We start from the raw sequence: 23,418 nt of genomic DNA, 5'->3' as shown, positions 1-23,418 counted from the left end.
AGGCTTGGTTAATACCCAATTGTTACTCCTCCCACACCTTTCCTCGAAACATGCAGTTCAGGTAAGTCTAACTGCCATTTCAAAGCTTTCCAGGGTCCCATGAGGGAGGGTGCCCTCCTTATCTCTGGGTGGGGGAATGCTGTTCCAGACAATGGAAACCTCAATCATAACCAATAGACATTAGTCTGACGCTTCCATTAATATAGAAGAAAGTCCAGAGAACTGCTACTACGGAATGAAGAGGCTTCCCAAAAGACTAACGGAGGAAGAAGTCTTGGTATTTGGTTTAAGTCTGTGAAGTTTGAGCAGTCCAACACCCAAGAACTTTGGAAATAGTAGCAGAATAACAACACATAGTGTCATGCAAGGCAGTGCCATCCTTATTTTCCTGGGAAGCTGTTCTGCTGCATTCCACAAAGGGTCCCTTTCAAAGGGAAACTATCACAGCTGGAAAAGAAAGGGTCGAATTTGATGGAGAAGAAATGAAATTATCCAGCCCTTTATGTCAAGCAATAGAAATCCATATTCAGGAACATGAGTAAATTATGTATGGAGATCCTTTCCTGTTTAATTGACAATGCGAGCCAGAGTTTTATGCTGAGGGACATCAGCACTAGATCTATGGCACACCGCAAACTTGGCTTTTGTCTTGTGTTTTTTCTTTTTCTTTCCACTCCGAATATCAAGAAATCAGAGCGCTTCTATCTGATGGAGCTGTGCTTCAAGCAGAAACATTTGCAAATTCTCACAAGCTTATTTTTAATTTATCGCAAATTAAAACCTCTCATGTGTACCAGCGGCATCCTGATCCAACTCATTAAATAATCAGACAATAATCTTATTTACTTAAATGCAGAATTCGTTCTGCCGAAAAAATGCTCGAGACAGATTTGAGACGCTCCTGTGATTTGCCTTATCTAAAATAAAACCAAAAGGCTTACGACACCGCACACTGCCAACGTTGTTGGATCACCTGAGGGTTACTTTTCAGACTTTCTAATCTTCCTTATATCTCCTTTCATCATCATCTCCTTTGAATAACCCCATAACCCCTTGCGGGATAGAGTCTGGGCAACTGAGTGGAGCTTAGTGTTTACTGACCCAATGCCCTTCCTGTCACCGATGTGGAGTTCTATTCAGCAGATATATTCTCAATGTGCCCAGAGGAAGAAATGTCTGCCTCTATCTAGAATCGAACTTTCTAATCTTCTTCACCCCACCCACCCCAATATTTAACAGCTTCCCACACCATAATACTAAACTTTTTGACCCAGGTTCTCTTCCCAGTGAATAAAAAATTGCATCTGAGGGACAGAGAGGGCATGTGGTCCATGAGCCCAACTAAGCTTCACTTGCTTAGTTCTCTAAAGCAGTGGTCTCAACCTTGGCCACTTTAAGACCTGTGGACTTCAACTCCCAGAGTTCCTCAGCCAGCAAAGCTGGGAGTTGAACTCTGGGAGTTGAAGTCCACAGGTCTTAAAGTGGCCAAGGTTGGGGACCACTGCTCTAAAGTACCTGAAGGCAGGAGAGGAAGCAATGGTGGAAAATTAATCAAGGAAAGAAGCAACTTAGAACTAAGGAGAAATTTTCTGACAGTGAGAACAATTCATCAGAGGAACCACTTGCCTCCAGAAGTTGTGAGTACTCCATCACTGGAGGCTTTTAAGAACAGACTGGACAAAGACTGGACAAATGGAGCCCATAGGGCAGGGGAGTCAAACTCAAGGCCCGCAGGCCGGATCCAGCCCATGGATCAGGGCTGCGGATCTGTGCTTAGATCTGGCCCAGGGAGCTGCCTCAGAAACAGTGAAGGACCAGACTGTGGTGCCTCTGCCTGTGAAAATGGAGTTCGGGAGGGCCATGTGTGACCTTCCCAGGCTCCATTTTCAGCCTGGACAGCCTCCTGCAGTCCTTTGCTAGTGAAAATGGAGCTCAGGGGGCTGCAGGCAACTCACCCCGCCCATGGCCTCTATTTTCACTGAGGGAGGGCTAGTGAAACAAACTAAATGCCAACCCAAACCAAAGGAGAAATGTTTCCCCTTTTGCATTTGAGCATCCAAGAAGGGACAGGAAGGAGAAAGAGAAAGAGAAAAGACAAATAGAAAGATGGGAAGAGAGCAAGGTAGCGGGGAAAGGAAAGAGAGGAAGGAAGAAGAAAGGAGAATGAAGAGGGAAGGAAAAAGTAGAGAAGGAAGGAAGAGAAGGGAGGGTGGGTGGGTGGGTGGATGGGAGGAAGGAAGGAAGGAAGGAAGGGAAGTCCTGCCTTAGAACTTGGCCACCAGCAGACGGCAAAGGACAAGGGTTTGGCACTGCCCCTGGTCTTGCCTACCTCCACTGGAGACAATGGACACCCCCCCCCAGCTCCATCCGGACCACCATAGGTGCCCCCAACACAAATGATGTTGAGTTGGCCACACCCAACCCAGCCACGACCACCTACTCCCTTAAAAACAACCCTGATGCGGCCCTCAATGAAATTGAATTTGATACTCCTGATAGAGGATCTCCTGCCTGAGCAGGGGGTTGGACTAGAAGACCTCCAAGGCACCTCCAATGCTATTATTCTGCATATAATCAAATTGGAATTTGATTATGTGCAGTGAGATTTTACCACGGGCTAAGCCACACACAAATATAAAATTTTAGGAATGTAACTCCTATGTAATGTAATGTGCAGAGAAGAGCAACCAGGGTGATGAGGGGACTAGAGGCTAAAACATAATGAAGAACGGTTGCAGGAACTGGGCATGGCTAGTCTAGTGAAGAGAAGGACCAGGATAGGAATCTTCCAATATTTGAGGGGCTGCCACAGAGAGGATAGGGGGTCAAGCTATTTTCTAAAGCACCTGAAGGCCAGACAAGGAATAATGGATGGAAACTGACCAAGGAGAGATTCAACCTGGAAATAAGGAGGAATTTTCTGACAATGAGAGCAATCAATCAGTAGAATAGAAGTTGCATTTAGAAGTTATGGGAGCTTCATCCCTGGAGACTTTCAAGAGGAGATTGGACTGCCATCTGTCAAAAATGGTGTAGGGTCTCTCCTGCTTGGGTAAGGAGTTGGACTAGATGACCTACAAGGTCCCTTCCAACTCTGTTAACCGTTAAATCTGTCAATAAAATTGAACTCTTGGATACTTGAAGCAAAAGTCAGTTTTTTGGAACCCCGTGGAATTAAACATCAGTCCATAAACTGGATACCTGAAGAAAATTAGAACCTGGACCTCAAACTGATCTCAAATAGTCTAATGCAACCTGTTTCCATTTTCCACTTTCAGGAAAGAGCATTCAGCATTCAATAAAGATTTGAATTGTTTGCTCTGGTTTTTTTTAAAACTGCTGCAAAGAATTCATGTATTTTTATGAACAATGATAGAATCCAATCAAAGTGACCAGTTAATGTCTTGCTCAGCATCTCTTCACAATACTGAAATTGGAATCTTTTGGGAGAGCGAGTGAGTCATCAACCGATACGAAAAGGACACCCACCAGAATTGTCTCCGCATACATTCATGCCTCACAAAAGATTTCCCTCCCGTCTCCTTCGGTCCATTTGTGAAACGAAAGACTCTGCGGTGAGCCGGAAAATAATTTGGAGCCATCTGCATAATATTCACCGGGTGGGGGGTTTTTTGGCTGATGGCTTGCCTTTTTAGGAAACGGTTATTTAAGAGTGTGATTTTCATAAATGTTTGGAAAATTGATATAAAGGAAGATAGCCATAAAATATCTGGAGCCAACATCTCTAAACCATTGGCTGCTAAATGGCACAGAAGAACATGGGGGGGGGGACGCACTGATCAATCTCTATCTAGAAAAGGTGGAACTTTCTCAGTTGATGGGATCATGGAAGCGTTTCCATGCAGGCTTTGCAGGCACGTGGCTAAATCATCTAATCATTCACTGGGTGCTTACTTGGTTGTGTTCTGACCGAGGCTTCCCAAGAGCTTGAAGCAAACACCTGGTCCCGACAAAAACCCCTTTTATTAATTTACTGTGAATTCTGCTCATTCTCATCCAGCAAAGTCTTTCGAGGGAGGATTTACAGTCACAGACCTTCTCTGGCTTGGAGAGCTGCCAGGCCCATATCTGCAAAACTTGGCCAGGAGTCTCGGAGAGTCACAAACCAATTAAGCAAACTAATGGTCTCCTGCAAACTCCACTCCCTTTTCACTCCTCTTTTATTCCTTTTGGGAGGGGCCAGTCATCATTCACCTGTGGCCTTACTCCCAAGTCAACCCCTGTCCTTTAGCTGTTCCCTTCGTCTGGCCACTCTGCGCATGCACACACTGGGACCAGGCTCCACTGTTCATCTGCCTCAGTGATGTCTGACTCTGAAGTCATCTGATAACTGGCATCTGGTTCTGTCCCTCTCTCTGCCTCCGATGCAGAGCCCTCATCAGAGCCTTCCGCAGACTCCAAGACTGGCCCATCTTCCTCCCCAACCACCACACTGTCCAAATCTACTGCCAGCTCCACTGGCTGCTGGTGGGCCACACAACAGGTCATCCCATTCTATAAGGATGGGAACTGATGAAATACAAGGGTTTAACAAAAGAATCCAGCCAAAAAAAACCCACATGGAATAAGTCAGCTGATCATCCAAATTGCCATCAGACCCCAATCTAGTTATTATTTATTCTATTCCACCCCAAGTCAATAGCTTTTACTGACTCTCATAAAGCCACCTTATCCTAAAAGTTATTAATTAAAAGAAAACAACTAAAACAGACCAACTGAGTTAGACTGAACAGACGGTCGACATACTGGGAGTATCCCGCTTTAATTCAGTGGTTAAGGCACCAGGGTAGGAAGTGGGAAATGGTGGGTTCAGGTCTTGGCTTAGCCATGAAAACCACTCTAGCCATGCCCACTCCAGCCAGAGGCCAAACACAATCCTGATGCGGTCCTCAATGAAATCGAGTTTGACACCCCTGCTATAAAGAAATGCCTGATAATGGCATTAAACTTTGTATCATGATTACCATATTTTTCCGAGTATAAGATGCGCCTTTTTCCTCCAAAAAAAGAGGGTGAAAATCTGGGTGCATCTTATACACTGAATGCAGCATTCTTTGCCTCCCGAAACCCCATCCCCATCACCAAAATGGACGTGAAGAGGGTTTGGGAGGCTTACAAAAGTGCTCCTGGGGTCTGGAGAGGGCAAAAATGAGCAAAACCAGGCAGTTTTTTGCTCACTTTTGCCCCCCCCCCAGCCCCCAGGAGCACTCTACAAGTCTCCAAAAGGCTATGCATGCTCTTTTTTTTGCAAAAAACCCCATTTTTATGAAAAATGGGTCGATTTTGGCTCCCCAGCCCCCAGGAGCACTTTGTGGTCCTCTCAAACTCTCTGCATGTCCCGTTTTTCACAAAAAAAATGAGGCCTGCAGAATGCAAAAACTTTTTTTTAAAATTTACCTCTTCAAAATCTTGGTGCGTCTTATACTCTGAAAAATATGGTGCCTAACACTAGCAGCACAGTTTCTTCCCATTTCAAAGAAGGAAATGTAGAGAAGTGTGGCATAATTTCTACAGCAAGCTTAACATGCTAGTAAGAAGAAACATCCTTCCCCGAAAATATGATCCATCTAATGCCTGACAAAAAATCTTGCACCCTTCCCATCACTGTCCCTGTGTTCACAACCTCCCAAGTCCTTCAGGGGTAGCTTTTGGCCACCAGAGGACAATGCAGTCCTTCTCTCTGTGATCTTCTATTTGCACTTAGATCTGGATTGTTCTGTTCTTTTCCATCAACTGTCTTGGAATTGCAATCAGAGAGTAATTTAAAAATACCTGTACCTACATACACACATAAAAAGAACACTGTGACCCAGCAGAGTTACTGGTATAGCAGATGTAGGCTACATCTAAGCCACATCCCTGAAGAGACTTTGTAGATACAATTCATTCTAGCTTAAATGCAACTGGAAGACATTTTGTTCTCTTCTGTAAGAGAACAGGCTGACCCAAACAGATTCAAAAACATGTTAAGAAACCAAACATTTGAGGGGGGGGGGGCTTCAACAGCAAAAGATGCCAATGAGTCATAGAATACTAGGGCTGGAAGAGACCTTGGAGGTAGATACAGATGAAAAGAGTTGGAAGGGACCTTAGAGGTCATCTAGTCCAACCCCCGGCCCAAGCAGGTGACCCTACACCATTTCTGACAAATGGCAGTCCAATCTCTTCTTGAAAACCTCCAGTGATGAAGCCCCCACAACCTCTGAAGGCAACTTCTGTTCCATTGTTTGATTGTTCTCACTGTCAGAAAGTTCTTCCTTATTTCCAGGTTGAATCTCTCCTTGTTCAGCTTCCATCCATTATTCTTCGTCTGGCCTTTGGGGGCTTTGGAAAACAGCTTGACCCCCCTCCTCTCTGTGGCAGCCCCTGAAATATTAGAAGACTACTATCATGTCTCCCCTGGTCCTTTTTATGGATGCTTTGGGAAACCAAGATGCTAAGTACTACACTTCAACATGACTCTATGGTGTGAAGCCTGAATTTTCCACAAAGTTATTAGGAAAAAAAATTATAGAAAAGTCTCACTCCTTCTGCTTTACACTAAGAAGGGAAGAAACGATAAGTTTGGGAGAGGAAGAAAAGCAGAAAAAGGTAAGGTGTCAGAGAACAGAACCTCTTTTGAACTATCATATGATCCTCAATTTATAGCTCCTAGTATCCGAGCCCCAGGAGTATCGGTTGTAGAACGTAACGTGGCCTAAATTCATTGTATTAAGTACATTGTATACAAGTATTCCTTGACTTGAAACCACAATCGAGTCAAAAATTTACACTGCTAAGCAAGGCAGTTGTTAAGTGAGTTTTGTCTCATTTTACAACTTCTTTTGCCATTGTTGTAAAGCAAATTATGTGGTCATTAAGCGAATCTTCCTTTCCCCATTGACTTGGTTTCTCGTAAGATGGTTGGGAAGGTTACAATTAGTGGTCACATGATCCACCAGGACTGTGTCGATTCAAACCTTTATTGTCAGAGTACAACATGTATACAATGAGATTGGTTGAGCCTCCCTTCGTGCACACACACACACACACCAGCACAATACAACTCACAGTGAAAGACAAAAAATCCCTAGCCCAGTGACTCCTACTAACAAATACCCAGTCCTATTATACCATGGCCCTGGACCATAAATATATGCCAGTTGCAAGTATTCATACTTTGATCATGTAACCATGCTACAATGATTGTATGAAAACCAAACATACTGTAAGTCACATTTGTGATGCCATTGTAATTTTGATTGGCCACTACATGAATAATTGCAAGTTGAGGGCTACCTATATAGAGGTCCAATTATGGACTCTTATGGGTAGACTAAACACATCCTTCATATTTTTAGTGCTGTTATGTATATAGCAAAAGTATCTATGATCCAGGAAAAACTAACAACGTGCCTGAATGTTAATAGGGACTTATGTTCTGTCCATGGTGCTGAAACGGCTTTTGGACTTCACTGTTGAACAAACGAAGTTTCCCAAATTTTCCATTTGAAGGGCAAGAAGGTTGAAGGAGCTAAGTTATCTTTTTTTTAAAGAAAGTTAAATAGCCTCTCTCTTTTTTTAGCCCCCTTGTTTGGCAGTTGCAAGAAATGTAAAATAGGACAGCAAGAATGATTAAGCAGTGGAGCAGGTTCCCATGGGAAGTAGAGAAAGCCCCATTTCTTGGTATTTTTAACACTAGTGGAAAAGAGGAGAAAATGTACTTGTTACAAACAAGCCCTGAATTGGCAGGAAATCAATTGGCCTTTCGAACAGGGTCTTATCCAGCATAACTTTCTCAAGCATAACCATCAAAAAGTGCACAAGTGCTGCACAACTTCTTAAACTGGAAATGAATTTCTCATGCCCCCCAAATAAACAAAGCAATTCTAGAAAGTTTTTTTCAATTTCTTTTTAAGTTTAAGATGAGGCCCATCTCCTTCCAAGAGGCATAAAGTAAAATAGACAAATCAAATCCCATTGACCATAGTGGTTGTAACTTCGGGATTATTAACAGATAGAATGGGATCCTGTTTCTACTATATAACAGAATTGTTTTAATGCTTTAAATCTTAGAATATGCTTAGAGGATTCAACAGACAATCTTCACATACTATTCTTCCAAAACCTCAGGAATATTTGCTAAACTCATGGGCCCAGTCATATATAATAAAATTTCTAACACCCAATAAAAGCGCTAGAAGAAAGTGATGACCATAGGAAGTGAAATAGCAAGCACAATAGTAAGGTGTTCTGACCCCGCCTCATCCCACACCAACATACTCTCTGAGCCAAAGATAAGTTATGGCATTTAATTAACAGACAGACAGGTCCTTGGCGGCAAAGCGGCACAGACAAGCTTGGGCAGCAATCCAGCACAGATAAGCCGTGGCAGCAATCCAGCCTGCCAAGCTCACAATAATGTTCTCCAACATTCGTTCCTGCGTTGACTTCTGAAAAAGGGGCGTGTGCACAAGCAGTCCTTTTATAGTCTGGAGAGGAGCCTAATGATCACCAGCTGAGTGCAATTACCTCCTGTAATTGCGTAATTGTTCCTTACACCTATTAGCTCTCTGGTGCTGGGCATCTAGGAACAACTCCCTTGGCTCCTCCCCACTGCTGCCATCCGGATCACACTCCCTTGTCTCCTTCCCACTGATCCAAGGCTCAGGCGCCTTCTGGTGGCCAACCAGCCTCTCTGTACCCTGCTCAGAGTCGGAAACCTGTCCAGGTTCGTCCTCATCCTCCAAAGCCAACTCATAGGGCCCCTCACTGTCGGAGTCTAGTGGCAGCTCCAATGGCTCCTGCTGGGCCACAACAGTAAGGTAAAGGTAAAGGGTCACCTCGCACCTAGGTGCTAGTCATTCCTGACTCTAGGGGGCAGTACTCATCTCCGTTTCAAAGCCGAAGAGCCCTCGCTGTCTGAAGACATCTCCGTGGTGCTGTAGCCTGTAGCCTGTAGCCGGCAGGACTAAACCATAAAGGTGCACAGAACACTGTTACCTTCACGTTTAGTCATGACGGCCACAGGACCATGGAGATGTCTTCAGACAGCGTTGGCTCTTTGTCTTTAAAACGGAGATGAGCACCGGCCCTTTGAGTCAGGAATGACTAGCATGTATGTGCGAGGGGAACCTTTACCTTTACCATGAAAATGCATGACATTGGCAGGCAGTAAGGCCAAACTTTCTTAATTGTGGTTCATAAACAGAATCGTCTTCCAAGGTAGATATGGGTGGCCTATCTCTTTTGTTCTTCAGGTGAGCTGTGAAGATGTATTGTAAGTTTCAGAAATCCATCCCAGCAGTGGTGTCCAAAATGCCTGTTTGTCTTATGCAGAGTTTATTTGGCTTTTATGCAGTTTTAACAAGCAAAGCAAAGCAGGGGTAGCAACAGCATCTTATTGGTTCATTTTACTTGTCAATATCTTAGTCCATCCCAGCCAAAGTAAAGGATTCACATATCTCCTGGTACTGCCTGTCTCTGCTAGGTGAGCTCATAGGCTAAAAGGTAAAAGCCACTGAGATCACGGCAGTTTGCTGTGCATGTCTTTACCTAACCTTTCCTCTCATTCCTACAATGTATGTGTTTTGAACTGCTTTTAATTGAGACGTATCTGTTAATGCTGCGGTTGGTTATTTCCGATTGGCTTTCACGCTGGGAATTTTAAACGGTGTGCTTTGTTGACATGGTGATTGCACTTGAAGTTTATTTTCACCACCCCAAAAGTATTGCTGAAAACTGCCTAAATTTAACATGAAATAAAAAGATTGCTTAAAACGGGCCAATGCAAACCCAGTTTTCAAAAGCAAAGCAGGTAACATTGCAGGTGTTCTGACCCAGCTCTGCAAACACAACCAACCCTCTGTAGTTAAATCAATGATTCCTTTATTAGGAGCGCCAGCAGCCCCGGCAAAAAGTTTCTCTTTCAACAATGGCTAACAAGTCTGTCCGGCAGGGAGCTGAATAGTTGTCTGCCACATCTATTAATCTCCGCCCCCTGCCTTTTATCCCCAGAGCTAGGGTGGGGCTTTGCTAGCAGTGGTGGCTCTTCCATCCCAAAGACCGGCCCATAGATTTCCACTGCTCTCCTCTCCTCTGCCTCCTACACATCCACGCATCAGGCACTGGACCCAGCTGTTCCTCCTCTTCCTCATCAGTTACCTCCAGACCTGGGGGCTGTTGACTCTCCATCTGAGGGCTGATGGATGGCCCAAACTCCACCTGTATATCTCTCTGCCAGCTCCATTCCATCTTCCCCCTCAGAGCTCTCAGGTTGCCTTGATGCTGTCCCTGACTCCCACATCACCTCCTCATCTAATTTGGCTGCTAAAGGGGCTGACAGCCGACAGGCCACAACAGTAGGATCTTTTCTGCTTAAAGAGAGGTAGTTGGCTTAAAGGTACAAATGAATCAATAGGAAATTCCCTCTTTGATATAAAAAGTAAGAGAAGCTTTGGCTTAAAATATGCCATGCCAAATAAATACACAAACCAATTGTGCTCAGTCCAATGCTACTGCTGATAAAGCATCCATAATCAATACAAAACTTATAGATCGCAATCAACCGCTATCACAACAAGAAAGCAAAGCATGCTCATATGAAAATTTTAATAGTATCCTGACAGTGGGATCTGGAAGCCTACCTATATTTTCCATCCCCCTCTTCAAATTCCCCATTTGAGTCCCATGCTCATGGATTAAATGTAGCTTCTCCTTACATTGCAGTGGTGCTGTGGCTCAGCGGTTAAGATGCTGGGTTTGTCAACTGGAAAGCCAGCAGCCTAGGTTTGAGACCCGAGCGCCACAAAATGGGGTGAGCTCCCACCTGGCCTCAGCTTCTGCCAACCTAGCCGTTCAAAAGCATGCCAATGCAAGTAGATAAATGGGTACCACTTTGGGGGAAAAGGTCAAAGCGCCTCATGATATCATGCTGGCCATATGAATGTGGAAATGTCTTTGGACAGCTGGCTCAAAGGCCTTGAAAAGGAGATGAACAGCGCCCCCTCTGGTCAGCAATGATTAGATTTTGCTCTGCACGGACTCCTTTATCTTTTTACAAGGCAGTCACAGCATGTCCAATGTATGGCCTGTAAACCCTTAAATATCAACATTACCCATCTGATGGACAATTCAGAAAGACTGCTGATATGCCACTCTACTCTTGATTATCAAATGCTTTCCCGTCACTTTCAGCTAAAACTGAAAACAGTAAAAATTCCCATTTGGCTGGATTTTCTGTCACTGGCTTGAAGAGCTTCTCTTGGATCAATCAGAGACTTTGCGATGTCCCTGTGATCAGCAAGATGTATTCTTTCTGTTCACCGTCTCTATGGGACGGTTTAGGTTCGTTTGGACCACCCAGAGGCAACTGAATGGAACTGAGTGTTTACTGGCCAGATGCTATTCCTGTCACCGATGTGGAGTTTTATTCAGCAGATATTTTCTCATTGTGCCCAGAGAGAGAAATATCTGCCTCTACCTAGAACTGAACTCACAGCCTCCTTATTGTGAGGTGAGAGCTTCACCTCTAGGCCACTGCACCACTGATGTTGGATATAGCAATATAGCAATATAGCAGTAGACTTATATACCGCTTCATAGGCCTTTCAGGCCTCTCTAAGCGGTTTACAGAGAGTCAGCATATTGCCCCCAACAATCTGGGTCCTCATTTTACCCACCTCGGAAGGATGGAAGGCTGAGTCAACCCTGAGCCGGTGAGATTTGAACCGCTGAACTGCTGATCTAGCAGTAGCCTGCAGTGCTGCATTTAACCACTGTGCCACCTTGGATCTAATGATACTAGGTTTTCCCTTTCTTAAGATGTTGATCCATATTGTTTCCTAACGTGGTAAGCCTGCCCTATTGCTTTGGAAGGCTATCCTGCTAACTCATCTGAATGACGTCTCAGCATTGTGCTATAAAATTGTACCCTGACAACCCATCTAGAAGGACAACCAGTCTCACCTCTACCATCAACATCTTCATCACATATCCAGCTCCTTCAATCTTTATCCACCAAATTGGTTTCATTACTATGCTGAACACAAATTACAGAAGAAAGATTGAATACTATGCTACTTACAATAAGGAAGGCTGAGTGCCAAAGAATGGAGGCCTTTGAACTCTGGTGCTGGAGAAGACTCCTGCAAGTCCCTTGGACTGCAAGGTGATCTAATCGGTCAGTCCTAGAGGAGATCCACCCTGACTGCTCTTTAGAAGGCTAGATCCAGAAGAGGAAACTCAAAGACTTTGGCCACCTAATGAGAAGGAAAGACACACTGCAGAAGAGCCTCATGCTGGGAACGATTGAGGGCAAAGGAAGACGGGGACAACAGAGAATGAGGTGGCTGGATGGAGTCACTGAAGCAGTCGGTGTGAGCTTAAAGGGACTCCAGAGGATGCTAGAGGACAGGAAGGCCTGGAGGAACATTGTCCATGGGGTCACAACGGTACGGACACGACTTCGTGACTAACAAACAAAAAAAGATTAGAGCCATTTTGCAGTTGTAATTGAGATTAGAATATTGCATTGGAGGAAGGCTACAGAACAATTTTAATAGTTTTTTAAAACATCCATCAATTTCTAAGAAGAGCTGATGACTCCGAAAACCTAGCAAAATAAATGCTTTTAGAAACATTCATATAGGGTAGGAGGTCCTTTACTAACCACACCAAAGAAGGATATCTTTTTTTTTTTAAAGAAAAAGCATGATAAACTATTAAACTATTTTTTTCTACAGTGTAATCACTGATTGCCTCAACTGAGGCTCATTCAAAAAATGGGAATGAGAACCAATGCCTTGAAGTGATGCTGTTGCAATGTTTCCCATATTCCATTCGGCCATACAAAATGGAGAACTCGAGTCTCTAAAATTTCTGATTATGGAAAAGGTGCAAAGGATGGAGCTGAATCTAGCCAAAACAGAGTCTCAACTCTTTTTAAAAGTTCAGAATTCAAAGCCTGACAAAAAAGTAACAAATGAGCGGATGATATCAGCTTGCTCCTCCAAGAAACTGTCACTTGCCTGAGAGATAAAGCTTAGATGTGACTCACAAATAGGTTAACCTTGTTGAAGATAATTTCCTAAAGTTCTAACTTCTTTCCTAACTCTCTTCTTTATCCTTAGCGTATTGCTAAGGGGAAGGGTTTATAGCAATAGCACTTAGCACTTGGATTTATATACTGCGGCATATTGTTTTACAGCCCTCTCTAAGCAGTTTACAGAGTCAGCCTATTACCCACAATAATCCTGGTCCTCATGTTACCCACCTCAGAAGGATGGAAGGCTGACTCAACCTTGAGCTGGTCAGAATCAGACTGCTGGCAGTCGGCAGAGATAACCTGCAATATTGCATTCTAACCACTGTGCCACCACAGCTCTTATAACTTATATCATGCCCAGCTGGCCAGGTTGTTGACTGGGGATTGTAAGCATTACAGCCCAAAGCTTCTGGAGGATACTGTCTTTTTTGCATCCTCATGACTCAATTGGGATTTTACCAGTGCTACCCAAAAAAACCAGGATGTGATGGCTCAGTGGCTAAGACACTGATCTTGTCGATCAGAAAGGTCGGCAGTTTGGTGGTTCGAATCCCTAGCACCACGTAACAGAGTGAGCTCCCATTACTTACCCCAGCTTCTGCCAACCTAGCAGTTCAAAAGCATGTAAAAATGCAAATAGAGAAATAGGAACCACCTTTGGTGGGAAGATAACAGCATTCAGTGTGGTGTTTAGTCATGCCAGTCACATGATCATGGAGACGTCTTCGGACAGTGTTGGCTCTTCAGCTTTGAAATGGAGATGAGCACCATCCCCTAGAGTCAGGAACATGTAGCACATATGGGTGAGGGGAACCTTTACCTTTACCCAAAAATGGGGTATGATGGCTCAGTGGTTAAAGATGCTAAGCTTGTGGTTAAAGATGCTAAGAGCCAAGGTGGCGCAGTGGTTAAATGCAGCACTGCAGGCTACTGCTAGATCAGCAGGTCAGCGGTTCAAATCTCACCGGCTCAGGGTTGACTCAGCCTTCCATCCTTCCGAGGTGGGTAAAATGAGGACCCAGATTGTTGGGGGCAATATGCTGACTCTCTGTAAATCGCTTAGAGAGGCCTGAAAGGCCTATGAAGCGGTATATAAGTCTACTGCTATTGCTATTGCTATTGCTATTGTCAACTGGAAAGCTGACACCTTGAGTTCAAGACCCCAAGGGCTGCATGATGGGGTGAGCTCCCGTTCCTCAGCCCAGCTCTTGCCAACCTAGAAGTTCGAAAGCATGCAAATGCAAGTAGATAAATAGGTACCACTTGGGTGTGAAGGCAACAGCGTTCTGTGCACCTTGGAGTATACTCATGCTGGCCACATAAACCTGGAAACATTTTTGGACAATGCTGACTCCCTTGGCCAAGAAACAGAGGTGAGTACGCCCCCTAGAATCAGACTCAATAAAAGGGACACCTTTACCTTTACCTGAACAGGAGACCAATTTCAGAAGTCCAACAGAAACATCAGGAGCATAATGAAACCTCAAGAAAGGATTCACACCAGTGGTGGGAATCAAAAATTTTTACTAACGGTTCTGTGGGCATGGCTTGGTGGGCCTGGCAGGGGAAGGATACTGTAAAATCTCCACTCCCTCCTCATTCCAAGGGAAGGATACTGTAAAATCTCCACTCACTCCCCACTCCAGGGGAAGGATGTTGCAAAATCCCCATTCCCCCCCAATCAGCTGGGACTCGAGAGGCAGAGAATAGATGGGGGCGGGGACAGCCAGAGGTGGTATTTACCAGTTCTCTGAACTACTCAAAATTTCCCCTACCGGTTCTCCAGAACTGCTCAGAACCTGCTGAATTCCACCTCTGATTTACACCTCTGTCCACTTTTGCAGCTTCACTTTTCCACTGCAGAATCACCCCACCATCCAATTGGTCTAAATACATTTGGGCTTTAGCCAAAGGAGATGCTAGTTTTTATCTCCTTGCATCCCAACCTCCAAGGACATTCAAAAGAGGCTTCTGCATTTGCGAGAACGAGAACCCAAGTGTTTTTGTGAGCAAGCCCAGGTCTGTTCGTCCTGGAGTTCCCTTTTTGGGGTACAGATCATTTGGTTTTGAAAAGAGTCTTGAAATCAAGAGAAGGAAATGAACAGGGGGGGAAAAGGAAGATCTCTACAGAGTGACACTCAATCTGATATTGGCGTGCTAGAGCCGGGCTTTTATTTTTCAAGTATTTCTATCGCATTGCTCTCCACAGAATCAAGGTGGCTTACCTTTTCATAAACCGCAATACAACGGCAAAATATTAAAATGCAGTCCTGGAAAAATCTTAGGTTCAACCCATCACTGAATGCAATATGCAATAGCCGTGTTATTACTGCTTTAAAAAAAAAAAATATCCAGCAATTCAACCTATGCCTTTTTTTCCCCCTTAAGCTTCCACTTTAGCATTTTTTCACATGGCAATTGCAGCCTTCTTCCCTATGTGCCGGACAATATAATCCCCATCATTAATGGGGTGAGGGACGAAGGGGGCTGCAGCCCCACAAGTAGGAATGGAAAGCGGCAATTGCCTTGCTGCTGTTCAAAAGATTCCCTGGCCAAAGACTGAAAGGAACGTGTGTTTTGCACCCACAGCCTTTCCAATCTTTCCCACTGAGGATCTTCTCTTCATGATCTCCAAAATATCTTATTTTAGCCAGCAGTAAGGGAGGGAGGCAGGGAAAAAGAGTTGTTATTACCGACAGCTGATAATGACAAAGTAAAGATAGGGACAGCAAGAGGAAAGACAGGGCAAATAGTTTTGCAGAAATATGACCCAACGTAACATGCCCATCTCTTTAAACTGGCTCAGATTATAAATATGACTGGCTGATAGCCCAGCATTGCCCAGGTATTTATTTATTTACAGGGGGAAACTGTCCAGACCAAACGTAATTTCTAATGTTGGATTAGATGTTGGATCTAATGTTGGATTAACTCTACTGTGTTGTACAGTAGAAGCCATTTACAGCTGTACAGTAGAAGCCATCTAAAGGCACAACAGGCTGCATCTTAACAGAACACACACACCAAGGGGTGTTAGGGGAGTCTTATCCCCACAGTGTTTTTCTCCAGAGAGTACATTATCTGTGTACCAGGTTTGGTTGAAATTGCTCGAGGCTTTCCAGAGTTACGCTGGAAGACACACACACACACACACAGAGAGAGAGAGAGAGAGAGAGAGAGAGAGAGAGAGAGAGAGAGATACATTGACCAGGATTGATGGCTTAACATAGTGTGGGAACCAGGGTTTGAAAACTGGCTTTGTTTATTGTACAAAAGGCAGCTTGATTAATCACGGTCGTGGCACGACAAAACCGCGCTCGTCAAAATAACGGTGATAAAACCGCATCGCTAAAGCCGCGACGTCATCACCGTGCGTCATCACCGCCGCGACAACAGCGTGGCGGCAGAAGGACGCTTTAAAACAGCGCAGCGGCAGAAAGCCGATTTACATTAAGGTAAGGGTTAGGATTAGGTTTAGGGGTTAGGTTTAGGGTTAGGTTTAGGGTTAGGTTTAGGGTTAGGGTTAGGGTTAGGGTTAGGGTTAGGGTTAGGGTTAGGGTTAGGGTTAGGGTTAGGTTTAGGGTTAGGTTTAGGGTTAGGGTTAGGTTTAGGGTTAGGTTTAGGGTTAGGTTTAGGGTGCTGAGTGCTTCGAACGGCGCGGATTTGCCCTCCGCACTTATGTCGGCGCGGATAAGGGCTTCGCGGTTTTGTGGTGGAACCAATCAAGGTTTGCTAATAAAACCAAGTTCATACAATACCCCAAATAAAAGCAAAACAAAATTGTATTAGGGTTTTGCCTGGGGTTGTGGTTTGCAAACATTGGTTTGTGATTCAGTATGTTGTCCCAAAGGTGCTTTTTCAGGAGGCAACTGGACTTCCTTGTTTTTTCTTTGAAGACATTTCCAGTTGCCTCCTGAAAAAGCACCTTTGGGACAACCATGACCTGGATGACTGAGAATCTCTACAGACTTTGAGCTACACAATTTGGGATGGACACCCTTGGAATGGTGTGGGAGTAGGAACGGATTTCCAGAGGAAATTTGCAGACTACAGGAACCATTTGCACCACTCAAATGACCCTGAGGACACAGGTAAATCTCCAAGTGCTTCAACAACCCTTTAAAAGGATGCAAATGACCAGCTGTCTAGTCATTATAAATATAAATATAAATCCTCCCATTCCTCACTATCCCATCCGAGCTGAAGAAGCTTCTTGGATGAAAAGCAAAACATCTTCCAAGAAAAAACATGAAAGTCCAGTTGCCTCCTGAAAAAAGCATCTTTGAGACAATCACAACCTGGATGACTGAGAATCTCTACAGACTTTTAGTATGTTGTGTGAACTTAACTCATTATGGATTATTCAATAAATAATACTTAAACAAAGTTGTCTATTGTGCGATTCAACCTTTTCCAACGTGGTTATTTTATTGAGCAATTCCGAAATTGCTCAGCTAATATAGATATGTTGGATAGAGATTGTAATAACAGCAGCTCTAATATTCCCAATGGTAAAAAGAGATAAAACAAGCAGACTTAGAGTTGACAATGAACATGTTGAAGTAATGCAGAATTTCTGCCTCTTTGGATCAACCATCAATAACAAAAGACTAAGCAATCTAGAAATATACCCCAGAATAGCACTTGGTAGGCCAGTCATGAAGGCTTTGAAAAAGATATTCAAACATCTACAAAGAGTAGATTCAAGCAAGTATTCCCTGTCACACTATGGGAAAAAACATTGCGCTTTGAAGAAGTAAGAGAGGATGAGTTTTTAAACTTTGATGTTGGACAAAAGTCTTGAGAATCTTGTGGAAACCAAGAAAACTGTTCTGAACTCCACAAAAAAATGAGGCAGAGTCCTGGTCCTGACAAAAACCCTTTTGTTACACCAATGTGAATTCCTCTCATTCACCTTCAGGAAAGGCCTAGTAAACAGTCTTTCAAAAGTGAATTTATGACCACACACCTTATCTATTTTGGAAAGCTGCTATGTAAATATTTTCCAAACGAGGTGCTATGCAAGGAAAGACTGGGCACAGAGTCTCTGAGATTCACGGGCAGATCTTCACACTCCTGAAACGAATCTAATGAAAAAAGGAACAAATTGTTTCCTGCAAAAGCCCCCTCCCCTTTCGCTCCTCTTTTATTTCCAATGGGAGGGACCATTCACCTTCCACCTGTGACTTTACTTCCAAGTCTACCCTGATTTCTGAGTGGTTCTTTTCTTCTGGCAGCTCTGCACATCTGCACACTGGGAACAGGCTCCAGCTGTTCTTCTGCCTCACTGCTGTTTAGCTCACATGATCACTGCCAGATGGCCCCAACCCCATCTCTGTCCCTGATGCAGAGCCCTTGTCCGAGCCTTCCCCAGCATCCAGGACCGGCCCATGCTCCTCCCCAACCTCCTCACTGTCTGACTCCACTACCAGCTCTGCTGGCCACTAGCAGGCCACAACATAAACAAACAGATGGATCACCAAAAGAAAATTAATCCAGAGTTCTTACTCAAGACACAGGCTCAAATTACCCTACTTGGGACTTATTATGTGACCTTTGGACAAATTATGGGAAGATCCAACTCTTTGCAGAAAGCTCTGATGCTGAGAAAGGTAGAAGGAAAGAGAAGAGAATGAGCAGTAGCAAGGTTGAATGACTTCAGTTACAGTGTCGATGGGTACCCAGTGGGAGACATGAAAGACACATTAAGGATGGTTCATTTTGGAGAAATCCTATCTATGTGGCTGGTAGGAATCAAAAACAACTTGCAAAAACAATGGTACATAATCAGATGATCAATGCATTGCCCCACCAAAAGGCAAAGGATATTTTCTCTCCCCCCCCCCAAAAAAAGCAGAATTTTATTATGATTTGACATCTTAAATCTTTGTATATAGATGAAATGATATAATTAATTAATTTAGGAAGAATCATTATAATGTCATGAGGAGAAGCACTGGATCAGTGCATTCTGCTATCAGCAGCCCAAGATGGATGGCCAACTGTTGTGGCCCAGCAGGAGCCATTGGAGCTGCCACCAGACTCCAACAGCGAGGGGCCCTATGAGTCGGCTTTGGAGGATGTGGAGGATCCTGGACAGGGTTTCAACTCAGAGCAGGGCACAGAGAGGCTGGTTGGCCACCAGGAGGCGCCTGAGCCTTGGACCAGTGGGGAGGAGACAAGGGAGTGTGATCCAGACATCAGCAGTGGGGAGGAGGCAAGGGAGTTGTTCCTAGATACCCAGCATCAGAGAGCTAATAGGCGTAAGGAACAATTACGCAATTATAGGAGGTAATTGCACTCAGCTGGTGGTCATTAGGCTCCTCTCCAGACTATAAAAGGACTGCTTGTGCACACATACCTTTTGTAGAAGTCAATGCAGGAACTAATGTCAGAGAACATTATTGTGAGCTTGGTAGGCTGAATTGCAGCCAAGCCTTATCTGTGCAAACTGGAACAGCTTGTCTGTGCCAGTTTGCTGCCAAGGACCTGTCTGTCTGTTAATTAAATGCTGTAACTTATCTTTGGCTCGGAGTGTGTGTTGTTGTGGGATGAGGGGGGTCAGAACAGCCAAGCATAAGATCTGAGGCCTCCCTCCTTTCAGTTGGATTGGTTTTGGCGATTCTTTCAAATGGAAGACCATCTTCTGGAAAGAAGGCAGGTGACCACCAGAATTCTTGGGTGTCCATCTTTTTGGGAGGCAAGGAAGAAGGTGAAGTTACACCTGGGTTTTTCAAAAATAGCCATTCAAATGATATCCCATGTTTCAGTGATGGTGAACCTTTTAGGGACCAAGAGCCCAAAATGTACACGTGCCCAAACTGGAAGGCATTGGTGCGTGCGCTTTGCATCCTGTGCATGCGCGCACCCTCTGCTCAAACTGCAAGGCGCGGGTGCACTGTGCATGCATGGCAGAGACCTGAAGACCAGCTGTCTGGTGGGAGGTGTAGGTACATGTGTGGAAGAGACTTGAAACAGAGCGGCATGCGTGTCATAGAGAGGGATCTGTGTGCCACCTCTGGCATGTGTGCCATAGGTTCCCCCACCCCGGCATAGAGGTTTGATGAGATAAGAGCAACTTGACTTGTTTATCCAACTTGCATATAAACAAATATTAGAAAACCATCAGAATGCTCCCCCTTCAGTGGAAATCCAATCTTGCAAAGATTGGACCCTTAAATGAATAAATAGATAAACAAATCTATCCATAATCAACAGCTTCATTCTGGGTGGCTTTAATCTATTTCCAAAACTCTTCAAACTCTTTCCAAAAGTACAGTGGGCAGGGGGGGAGGAGGAGGAGGAAGAGGAAGAGGAGGAGGAGGAGGAGGAGGAGGAAGAGGAGGAGGAGGAAGAGGAAGAGGAAGAGGAAGAGGAAGAAGAAGAAGAAGAAGAAGAAGAAGAAGAAGAAGAAGAAGAAGAAGAAGAAGAAGAAGAAGAAGAAGAAGAAGAGGGAGAGGGAGATAACATTAATCTGATGCAAAGTTGAACATACAACAATTAAAAAAAGGTGTGCTTGACAGGATAGTCTAGGAAGAGTTTACCTATAAAGCCACCAACAGTCGGACATGACCAAATGGTTGAAAACAACCTCGGTACTCATCATGGTTCCAGGAGGTGCAATGAGTACCAAAAACGAGTAGCAAAAAAAAAAAAAAAAAAAAATCCCATAAGGAATCATCTCATAAGTCACAAAGCAGCTGATACAATGACAAGTACCGGGACAAAATTTTCATGTCAAAATGCATTGACTTGAGAATTGCATTGAGTATCAAATTCGATGGATTTGAAAACAAGTGAGCAGCAAGGTGCCAATGTAGGCAATTTCAGAGCAATCAGGCCTTTTCCTTCCACCTTTTCCTGCGCAAGGACAGGAGAAATAAGTAATAAAATTTAAAGACACAGATGGGGGAGAGGGAGCAATAAGCCACCCATTTAGGGTTCTGGGAATTCAAACTCGGTTGCAGAAAATGCGACTTCAGCAACAGAGTGGACAATGCCTGGAATGTGTTACCTGATTCAGTGGTTTCTTCCCCAAACCCCCAAAACTTTAACCTTAGACTGTCTACTGTTGACCTCATCCCATTCCTAAGAGGTCTGTAAGGGGCGTGCATAAGCGCACCAGCGTGCCTACTGTCCCTGTACTAATGTTCCCTTTTATTCGTATCCATTTCATGTATTCATAATCATGTTTATGCTTACATCTGTTATCTTATATATGCTTGACAAAACAAATAAATAAAATAAATAAATACATTCCAGTGCTGGCATTGGCTCTGCCCAGGAGCTGCCTGTCTCCAAGAAAATTCATGTATTGGGGCAAAATATTGTTTCTACCCTCCTAATATAAAGGTTGCCCATCTAAATATACTTAGAATCAAAGTAGTACTGGCCAACTTTTTCCAACCAGGTGATATCTAGATCTATAGAGATAAATGCTATTCATCAATTCTCATGAATAGGCACACTAGATCTAGCATCTTTGGAGGTATAGTCCACACATCCTAACAATAACCAAGTTGAGAAAGAAGGGGACAGTGATAAAGGTCTCAGACCAGGATCAGGAAATTTTGGATACAAGTGGTCCTCGGCCATGCGGTTCTCTAGATGTTTTTGAATTCATTCCTCAGACTGCCTCCTGCAGCTGAGGACAAAAGTAGAAGAAACTCCATCCAAGTCACATCGAATTCCTCAAGGCAAGCCGAATATAAACGTTACCCCAAAACCCAACCTCCCATTTTTTTCTCTGGAAAAAAGGAACATGAAGCAGCCTATAGGAACCCAGAGAAACCTTCTCTCTAGCCATTCTTTAAAAAATTTATTGAAGGTTTTCTCTGGCCACATGGATTATATCATACATCCAACTTGATAGGTTAAGCATCTTACTTTCAAATTGTAAACCAAGCTCCCCACAAGATTTCCCTGGTGTAGTATTCAATATGGAGAGTTTATTCAGAGAGTTTTGGACCACATGCAAACCCCTAAGTGCAAGGTTGGAAGAAGGATAAGGGAAGGGCAGGGTTACAACTGCTACTTGGTGTTGTACACAAAAGGTGATGATGTGTTAAATACTAATTGCATTCTGTCAAGCAGACACACTCGATAGCATTCGGAGAAATAATCCCCTGGCAGAATGAATTCAAGCCAAGCCTTCTCTCTGGCTTAACAAATTAACCCTCTCCAAAACATTCATCAGCCATCAACTCCATCCCTGGCAAGGTGATTCTCGTTACAGAGACACATCGATAGGGATAAGGAGTGGGAGAACACGCTCCCCTTCCAAAGAAGACAGGATCGCAAACTTTGTTATCTGCAGACGAGTTTGACTAAAGCAGCTCAGATTCCCTGCATGGGAGCATCCTTGTGTTCACACCTTGGTGGATGGAAAACAACAGAGGCAGAAACATGAACCAAAAAAAAAACCCCAGCTGCACTGCAAAAATGGGAAAAGATAAAGGGATTTAAAATTCTGACTCATGTTACCTTTCTTCCCCAGCATGTCCTGACATGCACCTAAGCCATTTCAAGCACCAAAACACTCAGGAGCATAGCCGATTCGGTCATAGAAATATCGATTTCCCCCAAGCCAACCACACCACAATGACTTTTCCCCCCCTTTTTTTCAAAGTCATTTTTTTGGGGGGGGAAGTTCCTCTGATGAGACACGCCGCTCCCCTTTTAATCACGCTGCTGGATTCAAAATGCTAGAAATGAGTCAGAGGGCCTAGATGAGGAACAATTAAAACCTACCCCCTACCCAACTGAGATTTTTCTGCCTCATTCGAAAGGAGCCAAAGGAAGAAAATGGAGAAAACTGTTTTGTTTTGAGTTTGTTTGTTTTTTGCAAACAACACCTTAAGAAGTCCAAACTGCCACCTGCAAACTCTTCTGTACAAATGAGCAAAGCATCCCCCATTGTTTCACAGCTACAGTCAACTGATCTCAAAACAGGGTCCCTGTGTCTGCAAGACTTTCTAAACTTCCCCCAAACAAGTCCATTAAAAACAACATGCAGGGGACAAAATCCCTCTCTCTGTGCCCCCAACAGAGGCATCTCTACTTACAGTTTGGCCTTCCCCATCGGTCTGAGTTCCAGATTCTTCTCTTCCCAGGTGTGGCGACTTCTCCCGGTCTTCTGCTCCTTCCTTCTTCTTCAGATGTCCCTCTTCGTTGCCCAGCTTCAACCTCTTTCCCTCCGGTTGTGGATTGTCCAGTTCCTCTCTCCTCATTTTGCTGTCTTTGGGTCTTGGCTTTGCTGCATCTTCCAGGTTGCCAGAAGGAAGGGACATTTCCAAACAAACAAATGTTTGTCCACTTTGCTTGTTTTTCTTTCTTTCTTTCTTTTCCTTCCTTCCTTCTTTCTTTCCTCTTTG

Source organism: Thamnophis sirtalis, unplaced genomic scaffold (genome assembly GCF_051295495.1).
Source record: "Thamnophis sirtalis isolate CommonGarterSnake01/CBP01778 unplaced genomic scaffold, rThaSir2_p1.2 scaffold_14, whole genome shotgun sequence".
Classification (NCBI taxonomy): Eukaryota; Metazoa; Chordata; class Lepidosauria; order Squamata; family Natricidae; genus Thamnophis; species Thamnophis sirtalis.
The sequence above is the reverse complement of the archived record's forward strand: the minus strand, read 5'-3'. Positions refer to the sequence as shown.